The sequence below is a fragment of the Cupressus sempervirens genome, chromosome 10, assembly GCF_028749045.1.
Source record: "Cupressus sempervirens isolate cs-2001-9-10 chromosome 10, ASM2874904v1, whole genome shotgun sequence".
NCBI lineage: Eukaryota > Viridiplantae > Streptophyta > Pinopsida > Cupressales > Cupressaceae > Cupressus > Cupressus sempervirens.
Window position 1 is genome coordinate 946,085,521 of NC_143127.1, and position 11,287 is coordinate 946,096,807.

The window sequence follows — 11,287 nt, forward strand, 5'->3', positions numbered from 1 at the left end:
TGTTCGAATTATAATAATTGAATTATTATTATGATCTTCCAATTCTTTCCAACTTTTTTTTTTTTTTTTTTTCTCTTTTATCCTTTTCTTTCTTTATAGTTGATTTAATAGTTGGAATTTGAATGGTCATCTTGGGTAGTTGAATGGTTTTTCTTTATAATTATTGGAAGCCAATGAGCCAAGTTATTCCTTATATTAGAGTCTTTTGAGTTATTGACTCACACACCTTTTCCTCTCTATTTTCAATGATTTCTGGCACACATCTTTGGAGGAGAAAAACTGTGGAGTACTTCCAGATTTCTATTTTCTTTATACACTAATGTGACATCCTCAGAGTTGTGAATCAAAGTTAGGCTTGGGTCTATAACTTTGCCATAGTAGGATTTAGGAATAGTCATACTAGAGCTTGGATTTCCATGAAGTTTTGCATTATAAAAATGCTCATGAGCCAAAATCAAGAAGTCCCTACTGTAGGTCAATAAAATAGCGATTGTTCAAAACCCATAGTATGCAAAAATCTGAAACTTATATCCACTATGATTTTGTTTATTAGAATGATGTCCATTATTTGTGCCTTATCTTGGGTAAACAATTCTCAGGCGGCTAAGCACTTAAAATTTTGATGGATTTTATGCCAATAAATTAGACAAGGAAGTTGAGCATCACCATAACTAGATTTTCTCATTTGAAATATCTAGAAAGATAGTTCAAGGGTTTTGTTAGCTTGTTCACCTATTTGCAATAGTTAGTTTTTGTGTTTCTATGAAGCTAATATTTTGAAAAAGAGTTTAACTTTGTATTGCATGTCATGGTTGTGTGCACACATTAATGCCATATTAGCTACTTAAAAAGAAAACATTAGTTATTTCAGTTTGATATGCTTTGGGACACCTATCCTTTTGTTTTGTTTTTCTTGTAGAAAACATCTGGAAGTGAACTTCTATAGCATCTAAATTGTTTTATATTTGATATGAATTTATATCTCAAACTAGAATTTCAAGTGGCTTTTTGACATTAAGGTCCAATGCTTGATTATGTCTTCTTAATCTGTTTTCATTATGATTCTTGTTCTATGGAAGACAATTTTAGGTGCTTTTAGAAGTGAAAAGTAGAATGGTTGGTATTTGGATTGCTGTTAAATTGTCTAATTGAAGGGAAATATTTTTGTTATTCAAGTGGAACTAGTGAGAAAGAAAGTTTTCAGAGGCCAACCATAGTTTTATTAGATAATAATTCAGCACACTAGAAGTTTATTATGTTAATGTTAATGTAATGGTGCATTAAAATTTTGAAATCTTTAATGAACATAATTTATATAAACATAGAATGTGAAATGATGGTTGTATGTAATCTTCTTAAGTGATAGAGTCGTTTGCTCTAAGAATTCCTAATACCTGGGACTCACCCAACTTTGTAGCCAAGAAGATGGGTGATGAGATGAGAGAAGGGTATCATCAATAATATGAATCAATATCAAATTGATAGAATAATGATTATAATTTTTAATGTGAACTAATAAATAGCTCTTGCACATTTCTATTATTGTGATCTCTTGCTACCAAGTCAGATGGCATGTTATATATGTTGATGCTTGGTGAGTGCTAAGATGTTCCCTATCAATTCTGAGTAGGAAGGGCCTTTCTCATTAGAGATCATGTGGGGATATGGTGTGGTCCAAGGTTGGGTGGTTAAGCCCTTGAAAATGTTTCACCTCTCTCGAGATGTCAGACAAAGATACACTATGCATTCAATTGTTTATTAGAAATAGGTAATATCATTTTTATTTATGAAGAGGTAAGAATAAATTAAGCTAATTTATTGTTACCATTAGATGCAAGATTTAGAATTGTGGATTGTTATTCATTTATATGGATATCAAATATAAGGATATTTCTAACCTTGAGTTACTATCATAGTTAAACAATCAGAAGAACATGAATTTGAAGCCCTAATTGAATCCATTGTCGCAGAAGCCCTATTTGATTTTGTCATCCTGGAAGCCCTAAATTTAATCCATGGTATTGGAAACCCTAATTAATCCTTGGCTAATTGAATTTGTGGTTGTAAAAGCCCTAAGTGATATGGTAGTATCATAAGCCCTAATTGAATCTGATGGTATGTGATGCCCTAATTTAAAATATAGTGGTATTTAATTGTGATTATCCTTTGATTTTGAGATAGCTGTTTTTAGATGTTAGTCATCATATGAAATTGTTATAGTGTATTTTTAGACTAACCTGAGTGGTTGTAGAAGCTTCTCTAGTTTGATTTTGATCTTAGTTTTTCTAAGGTAAGTGATTTTCAATTTTTGTAGTAAATTCATTTTATGGTATTTCAAGTTTTAAAGTTAAAAAAAAAAATTCAACTGATTTTAATGGTAAATCTTATTCACATGAACATGAATGATATAACTATCTTCCTATGAAATGAAGTAGCAACTATATTTCCTTGAGTCTGGTATTTGTTAAATTAAACCCTAGAAAATTAGATTTTATACACATCTTATGTAAAAGTATATTATTTCATTGGACTTGTACTTATGGTTATTTTATGATGTGGATTATGTTATGTATCATATTAAGTATTAATAAAACCTATGTAGATGATTCAACATCATGGAATTGTGAAGAGATGTAATTTTTTTATGGATTGTTTGTATTATGTGAGTTATTGCTTCTTCTATAATATCTCTTGTTATTTTAATCTTTCAAAAAAAAATGGAAATGATAGTTTAGGTTGATTTCTTTTGGGTTCCCTGGTGGGGCATTACATGCATAGTTAAAATGAAAAAAGTACCTTTTTGAAAGTACTTGCAAGATTCCTAGACAAATGACTTGACATTTTTTTGACCTGCAATCTTGCACCCAAATATAAATAATGCTCACTAACTCGCAAGATTGAGAAACAAACATTAAATATACACATTGGATTTAATCAAATATTTGTTTTGACATCATTTCAAAATTGGAAAATAATAAAAATAATTTTTAATCTATTTTCAATATTCATGGTCATCCATCGTAAAGTTTTCACAGTGATAGGGTTCATTGGCGACTCAACATCTAAATATTTTCTCTATGAATTCTATACAGAGACCCTGAAAGTAAACTGAACATGGGCTAAACTTGTAAAATCTCTAACAAATAAAATCAACAAGAAATGACTATATAAGTATATCCTTTATCACTTACCATTAGGGTTTCAAAGTGATAGATTTGATAGGAATGATGCTATCTAAAAAATGTCAACAATTTGTGTCCATAGCATTTGTAAGCGAAAGGAAATACTAGAAAATTAAAAATAAATAAAAACCCAAAGAACACACTAAAATCAATCTTATATTATTTCTCATTCTCACTTTCTTTTAAGTGTTCATAGTAACAACGTTCCTCAACAACTTTGAACAAGTTGTAATTGCAAAATTGGTGAATTGTAATACATCATCTTCTCATGTATTTATAATATAATTATTTTTTGGTGAATTGGGCATCATTCCAAAACTGAGAGATTGAAATTTAGTGAATAGGGTGGGACAGGGGTGGTGTTGTGTCTATTTTGAAGGTGATTTTGAAATAGCAATAACATTTAATAGTGGTGGGAGGTGATGTTTTGTCTTATGACCATGACCTAAAAATAAATAAATTTAATGATATTGGTGAATTTTCCAAAATAATAGTGTGTCAGTATTGGCAAATGTAATTTGTGTCCAACAATTATTTCTTTCATTCATACAAAAAATTTGGGTGAAATCACTCCTTATAGAAATAAAAACTGCTACTAAGTTGATGATGAAAAACTTAACGTGAGATGTAGTGCCTACCCCTAGTTTACTATTCATGTTATATTGTTGAATTCTTTTAGGCCAACTTTTATGGTTATGTGTTATGATTTAGTGGTACTTGGTTACCTATTTTGATTTATGTTATTTTATACTTAGATTATATATTTGATGAACTACTTGATACTCAGTTATTTCATGTGTTCATGGTTATCCTTTTGATGATGATGTTTTGTATGTTCATGTAGTAATTTTAGTTGTTTCATGATGATAGTTAGATGGATAATCTCTATGTGGTTTTTTATGTTTACTTATCCAATACTTGCATGTGTCCAATATATATGTATGTTTGACATTTCTAATGTGGTTGAGGGAGGGAGTTGTAGTCACCTTCTAGTCAGGATCTACATGATGTACCACTCCCTGCAATTGCCTATTTAGTTATAGTTATATATATATATATATATATATATATATATATATATATATATATATATATATATATGTACATGTTCACCTTTTTTGCAGATTGTAGGTACCAAGCATCAACTTCCCTAAATTGCTAGGATGAGTGTTCCGTATCGCAGTATCTCAATGGTAAAGAGGGGAGAGAATTCTTGAGTCTAAATCCTAAACTGAGCCAATTGCCCTAAAATATAGGACAAGTATTTGAGTTATTTGCCCTTCCAAATTTGTCAAGTGATGTGAATACAAGACTTTGACCCTTAAGTTTGAATTTGTACTTTGACTTTTAGATGGGTTTTCTTATTCAGTTTGTGGGTCTCCTGTAATTTTTAGTTATAATTAAATCAAATAAAGATATTATTAGATGATTTAATTTAACAAAAATTTTATAAAGGAAAACCAAATTTTAATTATATTTAATTAATTAAGAAATTAATTAAATAGAGGAAATAAATTTGAAGATTTAATTAAAAAGTCCAAATTTGGCATCATTAAAATTATTTAATATAATAATAATTAACTTAGAAGTTTCATATTAATAATGATCTCTAAATATTATTATTAGTTAAATTAATAAATAATCTTTCTAAATATGTCTTATTTTATTAAAAATCTTGAAGTGAGAATAATTTAAATAAACTTTATTGTTAAGAATAAAAAGAAAAAGCTAGTTTTTTTGCATGGCTCACCCTTAGAAGGAGACCTTTAACTAGCGACAGGCTGGAAATGTTCAATATTACACAAAGATTTAAATGTTTACTTTGTCAGAGAGAGTTTGAGGATGTAGATTATGTTTTTCTGCAATGTGAATTTGCACAAGAATGTTGGAAATTAGTGCTTAAAAAATTGAACTATGCTATGCCACTTCCCAATTTACTACATGAATTATTTGAATCATGGCCAATAGTTCAAGCCAATTCCCTTCTTGCATCATTATGGAAGTGTTCGCCATCCTTGATTGTTTGGGCATTATGGTGGGAACACAATAAGCATATCTTTAGATAGTCCCCATCATCAGTAGAGAATGTGATACTTACTATAGAAAAGTAAATATTTGAAGTGGTCTATGCTAAAATCAAGTTGGGATCATCACAAGTTCAATTTAGATCATGGGATGATGAAATGCTCAAGGAATGGAGGTATATAACCTTACCATCCTTTTTTAATATGTGCAACTCCTCCAAGAAAGTGGACAAGAATAAGATCAAGTGGCTTCCTCTAGATCGTGGTGTTATCAAAATTAATTTTAATGGGGCTTCTTAGGCGAATCTAGGTAAGTCGGGAATTGGGGTGTGTTTGAGAAATGAATTTGGGCATCCAATTGCTATGAAATCTTTTTATATTCTACTTGGGACAAACAATATTGTTGAAGTGTCAACTTTACTTCACGGGTTAGTTCTTGCCAAATCATTAGGATTGGACTACATCCATGTGGAAGGTGACTCACTTATAGTGATACAAGCATGCATTAACAAAAAGTCATCCAATAGGAGTTTGGGATATATTTTTAATCAGATCTGGAAACTTCTGGATGAATTTAAAAGTTGTGTCATTTCCCATACCTATCAAGAAGGTAATCATGTGGCTGATTACCTCTCGAATATGGGATGTGATTCATTAAACATTGAACTACTCATAGTGGCAGATTGTAGTAGTATTAATGGGGAAATAAATGACATAATTAGAAGAGAACATTACTCCCCTTAAGTGTGATTGTGAGATCGGCTGTTGTACCAGGCATCGTCAAATGCTAGCTTTTGTGAGGAGTCTTTCCAAGTTATGCTTTGCAAAATATTTGTACTGGGCTATATGTTCTCACTTTGAGAATTATAAATAAATGTAATTATTGTAATGGGGCTAAGATGCGAGGTTTTCTTCCTAGTTCTTTCCCTACAGAGCCTTTGAACTAGGTTTTATTATTTTATATATATTTATAGTAGCGTCGGCTACTTTTTCCTTTAAAAAAAGAATAAAAAGCAAAAAGTGTGCACATGGAATAAAATAAATTAAAATAGTAAAAGAAAAGGCTTTTGCATGTTCGTAAAACTAAAACCCTAAGAGGAGAAAATTATTTATTAGGAAATTAGAGTACATTTCTCCACATACAAGTTTGGAGGAGCAAGTTTTAGAAAGGGTTTTGGGAGACCATAATCTTGCATTCTTTGAGCGTCCATCATATTTTAGCATTAGATCAAGGTAGGGATTCTGTTGAGCTTATCACAGTAAATCTAATGTTTTTTCTTCATCTTCTTCATTCTTAAATATGGATCTTGTTTTGGAAATCATATTTTAAATTAAAACCCTTATTTTCAAGTTTAGAGTTCTTTGTACTAAAACATCTATGGAAAAAAAATGAATTGAAACCCTTGCTAAGAAGCTTGAAAATTTAGGAAACACTTCATGGGTAGGGTTCAAATCAAGAAAAAGATATAAATTGAATAAAATTTTAAGGGTTTTAATTATGTATTTTATTAGATCTATACTAGAATAACTTTTAAAAAAAAATTATTACCACAATAATAAATTTATTACTGTGGTAATATTGATTTTTGGCTGGGGAAATCGTTTTGTAAAAAAATCTTTATTAAAAAGTACCAAAAAAATATTTGTTATGACTTTTGGATCCTTAAAAAAAAAAAAAAAAGTAGACTGGTCACTATATATATTTTATTAATAAAACCTAATTCAAATTCTTAAATGGGAAAGAATCAAGAAAGAAAATCCAATATCATTGATATTACATTAAAAGAGTTAGAAAATATTCATCTTTTACAATATTGGTTGTAAGAAAGCCAACATCAACATCTCAAAACAAAATCCCCTAGATCTATACACTATAAGAACTTACATCACATAACATTTGCAACCGACAACGAACTTAATGTCAAATCAACCCACTTACTTTCAAGCTTTTTTATTTGATGTAATCACTTTATGAAATTCTTCATCAAGAATATTATTGCCAAGTATAATGGTACTTTCTTGATGAAAACTGTCACAACCTCTATTGGCTAAATATTTAGCCAAACCATTTCCTTCATAAAGGCTATGTGAGATCAAGACTTTTGGATTGTTATTCTTTTAGGACTTGAGATTATCTCCTCAACATGGTGGGAGTGAGCCATTTAGATTCCACAAGGTTGGGTGATAGTGTTTCTTATACTATTGAGATCCGACAACTAGATGTACTTTTTCAATTGTTCAATTCTTTTAATCTTGTGATTTTGTTTGGTCATATGTTGATTTACTATACTTTGATTATTGGTGATCTTAAGAGATGTTGTACCTTATCATGATGTATATTATTTTATCATTTCATATCCTATGACTTGTATAGAAAATGGTTTTGCATGTTAGATTATGCCATGTGACACCTGATGTACTTGTATATTATATCATTTGATTTTGTATTTATGGTTATCCTATGTTGTGGACTTTGTTTTGTATTAGATTTTATCTAAATAAAACTTATGTATGATTGAATGTCTTGGAACCCTTAAGAGATGTAATTTTTATTGTATTGCTTATGTATGCATGTGAGTTATTCCTTCCACTGTGTTATCTCTTATTGTTTTAATATTTAAAAAAAATATGTTTGGCAAAGATAGTGAAATAATAGGTTAATTTATTTTGGGTTCCTTGGCGAGGTGTTACATGAGATGACCATTTTGAATAAAAAAGGTGGTGAACAAACAATGGAAGACACCAAAATAACTATTCACCAATTTATAGATGAGGTCAACATCCATGATTCCTGAATTGGCAAAAATTCACCACTAAAAATGTCATTGTGGAGCATTTATATTTTATTTTGGTGCATATGTTTTAGCACATTTTAGATAGAGTATACTTCCCATGGGCCTATCTAAATATTATTTTAAATTTAGATACCTAGTATTCTTAGGATAGTTTTCAAGTATTTTTTTCTACTTTTGATTATGTATGCCATGATTATGGCCAGTTTTCTATTTGTTCTTAAAATGCACCTTGTATTGAATTATAGTGAGGATGAACTTGTGTCCTCAATTGCCAACCATTAATAATGGTCTAGTCTTATCGTGTGAAATTCATGGATGCAATTTGAGCTCTCATGTTGTGAATTAAGCATGAATTTTTTTCCTCTGGTTTGTGTTTGAGGTTGTTTTGGAACCCTTGGAAGTGGTTGTAAGATTTCAATTTTGATCGATCATGTGACAATCAGTGTTGTTCCTTATTGCTTTTGCAATGTCGTTATGGTTATGCACTTATGTCATTGGTGTTATGGATTTTGACAAAAAAAAGTTTTTCAATGGGTATTTGATTCTTTGTTCTGCTGGTTCCTTGGTAGGGTATTACAATAAACACATATTACATTATGTGCTAGAGAAAACATTTACCACCACATGACATTACAATGTGTAATGCCTCGCCATGTGACCCAAAAGAAGTTAACCTAAGTTTTACTAAGTTTGATTTTTTTTTAAAATAAAAAAGATAATAACTTAACAATGACAGATATAAATATAGCAGAAGCAATCAACATACACTCATACATCATCAACACATAAACAGGTTACAACTCTAAAGGGTCCCATGACGATGAATCACATTTAATTTTAATTAACACTAAATCTAATATATAATAAATCCACATCAAATAATAATATATAAGTATGAATCCATTTAAATAATATACAATCATCTCGAATGCCACTTGGCAATAATCATAATGCACAATCATCCACTGTACAGGTCACAGGGCATGAGAGGCTGAAATAATATACATCATGAAATAGATTACATCATCTTATAAGATCTATGAAATCAAATACAATACACTTAGAGTATAACCATCCATCATAGAAATATAATAGGAATAGATAGAAAGGAACATCAACACAAACACATCCAACAATGACATCTGATGGTCAGATTTCAATAGTATAAGAAAAAGCACTACCACCCGACCTCATGAAACCCACAAAGGTCCACTCCCACTGTGCTGAGGATATAAACTCAAGTCCCAAATAGGATAACAAACTCAAAAGTCAAAACCAACACCTAGGTTCAAGCCTAAAAGAAAACTATCTCAAAGGGTAACAATACACTAGGATCAACTAATTCCATAGGCAACATAGACATGTGGGAAATCTATTATGCATGTGGGCAAGTGTCATCGCATGAACCAACTCTAAGGTTACCTGACTAGTCTTTTAATCCTCTGGCCCCCTAGTGACTCTATGTGGCACTAGTATCCTTTCGTACTGACATGGCATACTAACAACTCATGGTCACAACCAAGCATCCTCTCTACTCCCATCCTCGCCTATACTAGCACTCGAGACATGGGAGTGGAAAATAATGACTCTTATTAATTCATTTAAAACACATTTAATAAAATTTTATCACTTATTAAATAACCTACAATGGGTTACCTGTCAGCCTCTTTAAGGCCTCGACTTCCATTGCAAGCCACTTCCCAACATGACATATAAATAACCTACCCTAAGCTCAATAAAATCAAAAAGGTCTTGAAAGACCACATAAAATACATTAGTTCTTAAACAAGAAACTAACAAGTACTAAAAATCACAGATCATAATCACAAATTCCACCAATACGATCATCCTAATCAGACCGATCCCAAAATCAAGTATACAAAAAGACCAATTCCATGTTATAACATGACATCACCAAGAAAAAATCATACAAACACCTCAATCCTATACAAGCAACTAAAAAGTAATCCAAATAAAACTAATCGAAGACTCAAAGGTTATATCAGATAGGTCACACCATTCACTTGAGATTCATACAAGAACACTAGAATACAATAACAATTAGTAGATCAAAACACCTCATAGAGCATACAAGACACATTACTAGGGTTGAGTATAAAAGATCATGATCAAAACATCATCATGACATCACAAAAGAGAACTCCTAAGCCTATAGTAAACATCCTGATTTGGTCAAAGTACTAATTCAAAGTACACACAAAAGTAACTTTCACAAAATATTAGGTTTAGAAAACACAACAGTTTAATTTTCATGAAAGTTTTTCAAGTTTTCATTTTCATTTTTCAAATATTATAGTTCATAATGTTTGTGATCTCAAACAGGGTTTCACTTTGCATTTCTCTAGTTACCAGATTTACTAAGGTTTTCGAGTTCACTAGAATTCCAAACAATTCAACAAATCTGTAATGGGCACCCCTGGATGTCCCAAAAAACTAAACCAAATTGCTGAAAGAAATTATGTCAAACAGTTTGCATTCAACTTCTTATTTCTCCATTTAATGTTTTAAACCTCTTATAACTCTGAAAATCGAACATTTATTATTTGTTGTGTTTCATGCATGGAATTGGTATCATACAACATAAACAAGAAAGAAATTACAATGATATGCAAAATGGAAATGAACTGCTGCTAATAAAATGTTATTTTCAGAATTCATAAAACCAAATACATGGTAGATTTATCAACTCACTAATTACTTTAGTAGTATTGACATAATACTCCAACCCATGCTTATGAACTTGCTGCTACAATACTTTTTCCTCCAATCAGTCCACTACCTTCATAATACCATTCTCTCCAAGCGGCATAAGTGTCGGACAAGTAGTGAAGAAGATATGAGCAAAATATCAAATTTGCTTGTAGCCGAAAATGCAACTAAACTGCCTGAAAATGAACCAATAACAAAGAATTCCAAAGGCCAAACCCCAAGGGAATGACATCTAGAATGTTACAAGAGAGGATAGACATCCTCAAATGCCAAGAATGGAGCTGCAACTCACACACCAATTTCTTCTCATATTCAACCTGTCTAATGAAGCCACAAATGCTTCCTTTTATTCTATTCCCACGGGTCCGCTCAACTCATATGGGCAATGTGGGATAAAAGATGTGTAATACAAAACATATATTAAAATACCCCTTATGTCTCCCTTGGGTACACATCACCATAAAATAAATATTAAAGTAACACTTTAATATTTTACAATTAAATTAGACGTTACTTTAATAAAACTTCAGGCATTAAAATGTATTAGCAATTGGAC